Source organism: Vitis riparia, chromosome 9 (genome assembly GCF_004353265.1).
Source record: "Vitis riparia cultivar Riparia Gloire de Montpellier isolate 1030 chromosome 9, EGFV_Vit.rip_1.0, whole genome shotgun sequence".
NCBI lineage: Eukaryota > Viridiplantae > Streptophyta > Magnoliopsida > Vitales > Vitaceae > Vitis > Vitis riparia.
Genome location: NC_048439.1, coordinates 12213644 through 12217771, shown reverse-complemented (window position 1 = coordinate 12217771; position 4128 = coordinate 12213644). Strand labels below are relative to the sequence as shown.

General features: G+C 38.6%; 1 pseudogene; it reads right to left on the bottom strand.

Moving 5' to 3' along the window:
• Positions 1 to 1273: 1273 nt before the first annotated feature.
• On the bottom strand, positions 1274 to 3637 carry LOC117922657 (annotated as a pseudogene).
• Positions 3638 to 4128: the final 491 nt, after the last annotated feature.

Below are 4128 nucleotides of genomic sequence, written 5' to 3'. Positions count from 1 at the left end.
TTTTAATGAGGTACGTTTTGGGAAAAGGTTTGTTTTTAAAAGGAAAGAAATCATTTACAAATGACAATACTCAAGGATCAAACATAGGCAACCCAAAGAAGAAAAAAAATCACAAAGTAAAATTTTAGACAACCAAGCCAACTAAAGTGGTGAGAGTAGGGCCAATCATCATTATTTTCTGATGGCCTCTAGAAATTGAATTTGACAAAGGATGACCAAAGTGATAAACCAAAACCTTTTAGGTCTTACAAGCACTGGAACTTTAAAAACATTTAAACTTAAGATAAAATCAATCAAGCGCTAATATTGTTTGACTTTTTAAAACAAAACTAACAACACATATCAACTAATATTGACGATTTTGAATCAGAAATCTAACAAGATACAATCGACTAAACTAATCAATTAAATAAAAGAAAACAAGCGCATAAACTAAATTAAATCAGTCAAAAACTAAAATTAACTATTTTTAAACAAGAAATGATAACATGGGGATAGATTAAACTAATTGATTACAATTCTAAAGCATAAAATTAATAGAAAAATGAAATTAACAATCTTAAAACATGAACCAAATAGTATGAGACCAATAAAACTAATTAAAATTCTAAAAAAACTATCAACTAAAACAGGATCAATCAAAACTAGAGTCAACAATTTTTTTTTAAAACATGAATATATCAATGCAAAATGAAATAAATTAACCAACTTAAATTCTAAAACTTATAAACTAAAAGGGATGAATCATGAATTAAAATTAACAAACTTAGGATATGAAAATAGTAGCATGGAATCAATTGAACCAATAAACTAGAATTGTAGAAAAAACACACGAATTGAAATTGGACCAAACAAGAATTAAAGTTAACATACTAAAGAAAAACGAATAAACAACTTTGACACGACTAGACTAGCTTATTAAAATTTCAAAAAAGAAAATGAAATACAAAAGGAAAATGAAAATTATATCAATTAAGAATTAAAGTTAACTAATAACCTAACTTTCTTTCCAATATTTGTGATTCAAAACTAACAAGAAAAATTCTAACTTTTAATATTAAAAAAATGACAAAATCTAAAATCTAAAAAAAATTTCTAACTTTCATTCCAATTAAAAATTCGAACTGAAACCTAAACCCTTTAACTTTCATTCCGATTAAAAATTAAAATTGAAAGTAACAATTTTAAATCTTGAATAACATAGATCGATTAAATTAATACCCCGGACCCTAGGAGCGTAAAGTAAAAATAAATAAATAATAGAATGGAGTGTAACATTGAGGACTGTAGGGAATTGGAATTTTAAGACATAGGCATGTAGTACACACACTCACATGCATGCTGACAAGCATTCATTCACATAGTACACACCTCTCTGCATTGACTCCGACCAGACTTCACCAATTCTCTCTTGTTACGTAGCTGAAATCGATAGCCATCCATAATTGGAATCACTCTGAAATTCTGATCATTTGTAAGCAACTGTGCTCTCTGCATTGACTTCAACTAGACTGCATCAATTCTTTCTTATTACGTAGCTAAAATCGATAGCCATCCATAATTGGAATCACTTTGAAATTCTAATCATCTATAAGCAACCGTGCTATCATTGCATGCGCATCATCACCAAAGTTGGCGAGATCAGGTTCTTGCGTTGTTGGCTGTCGTGGGATTTACTTAGTAAAACCCAAGGTAGACTTTAGGTTCCTACTTTGACCTTGTGGGTTGACTGTTGTTAGCTGGTGGATAGAGAGGTTTTGGATCTTGGCATATGTTTTGTCCATCTCCACAGCAAGCTTATCCTGAGATTTGAATTTGCTGAAAGCCGAAAGAAATCCCTTGAAAGGTCCCATCCAACTTTTTTTCGTGAGCTGCTTTGTTCTGTTGATGAAGTCATCAATGGCTAACACAACAGACAGGCAAACATGGGAAAACTCCTCCATCCAAACCATTCCACCATCATCTAATTCTACTGATTCTAAGCCTTTGAGAAAACCATTCAAAGACCTGAGTTTGTCATGTCTAGACCAAACAAAGCTCTCACTGATTTAGGCAGTCCATTGTCAGCAGCAAACCGAATTGCCCGATTTGAGTTATCCGAAACACTGTGGATCGGAGAGAAACTCCTTCATCTTAGCCGTCCGAGGGTGGTCATTCACATCGTGTTGTCCATCAACTGCACTCCATTGGATTCGCACGCCTCCAAAATTTGATCCAACTCCGCCTCATTCAAAGCCATACGCTTCTCTAGAAGCACATGCTTATTCTTCTCCGTCGCCAGCACCGCCCACTTCAAGTGCAAGCTCGTCAGCAGTGGCATGTACATGGCGTCCACATTGGGGTCGTCCAACACCACCTCATAGTTGTCGTAAATCTTAGACGAGGGAGGGAATACGTTGGCGGTGGCAAATCTCGTGGCCTTATCATCCTAACGGCTGTCGACGACGTACAACTTGTCGTTGGGGGCTAGCGTTATCGCTCTTGATACCTTGCGCGCTATGTTGGTGCAGCCTTAAATCCCGAAGTGGATCAGCGTTTTGGCCATGTCGTTTGGGTACATGAATCCAAAATCCTTACCCAAGCCAGATGCTGGCCTTACATGCATCAGTTGCGGAACAGGGCAAAAATTATGATTCCTTCCAGATGGAAAGTTGTTGGCATGAGAAATTGGTGATGAGAGATCCACACTTGCTACATGTTTGGACTGACCATCGGAAAACATATCTGCCAAAGGGATCAATGATCTAGTTCCATCAAACCCAAACCTTGGATTCTGATAACCCAAAGATGGAACACCTGTTGGCAGTGATGCCCTTCCATAGGAACCATTTGAACTTAAAGATGAGCTTTGGTGGCTTGGTCTAAGTGCTTTTGGGAGGTTTAGAGAGAGAGAAAGAGGGATGGCAGACATATATAGATGGCAGAGAAAGAGAGCTCAGAAAAGTTGGAGAATATAGAGAGAGAAACTTGTGGGAGAAAATTCTGATCGTCCTTTTGTTTCATCCTTCATCTCCATGCATGTTGTATATCTTTTTCAAATAATGATGCAACCCATGGAGGTTTGCAGTTATGCTTTTGGATCCTTCTTCGGTGGCAATCCACATGTTTCGTTTTTCTTGAGTGGTAGTCTTTGTGTCATCCTTCCCATGTGCGGCTGTGCATGGAGATTTCTTCTTGGCAGTGTTTGAGACCTTAGTGTCTTGGATTCCTCCTCAGAAATTCTGGTGCTTTCCTTCCCTCCAAATGTCTCCATTCATTCATTTCCCTCTCTTTGTGCGTCCTGCCACCAAAGTGGACTGTATGTTTTCTCAAAGTGGCAGTATGTGGGTCATGTACAATGAAGACATTTTCAACGATGCCATTTCAGTCACTCTCGTCGTCCGGCTCTCCGTGCTCGCCTGCAATGATAGCCCGTCCAAGAACACCATGCGATTATCTGATTTCCCATTGCCGATTTGAATCTCTGGGATTAGAGACAGCACCAGCTGATGGTCAGGAGCAGCTTTGTGAACGATCCCTTGAATTTCCTTCGACACCACTGGAGTAAACTCGCTTGCACCAAGCTTGCCCAAACTAGGAGATTTATGACGGCAAGAAGTGATGCAGAGGAAGTCGACTTCAAGAGTTCACTGTTCAAGAACGCAATGTCCTCTATTGAAAGTGTTCCCCCCCCCCCCAAGAAAACTTGCCAGCCCATTACCTCTCCCCACTTCTCAATCATACGGCCGAATTCAAACCCCTATCCACGAACGAAAAATCTCACTTTTTTCTCCTTTTCGACTGCTTCCTTTTTCTTTGTCCACTTTATTGAATGTAAAATTTCCTCCCTTTTCATTACCGCTCTCACTGCCTCCACTTTCTTTCTCAATAAAACTTTGAATATCACACCTCTAAATCTGCGTAATGCCTTTCAAAACCTCTCTGTATCTTCCCCGAAAGTCAGATTCATTTAGCCAACCAGAAAATATTCTGTCAATCCTCCCCCTGTCTGCTCCTCCTCGTACCGAAAATCATCTTTCTTTCTCCTCAATCATGCGCCTGCACCTCCCCCCTTGAACACGACCTCACTCTTCATCTACATACACGTGAATGTTTCATTTTCCTCTCCCCCTACAACTTTGGTAATTC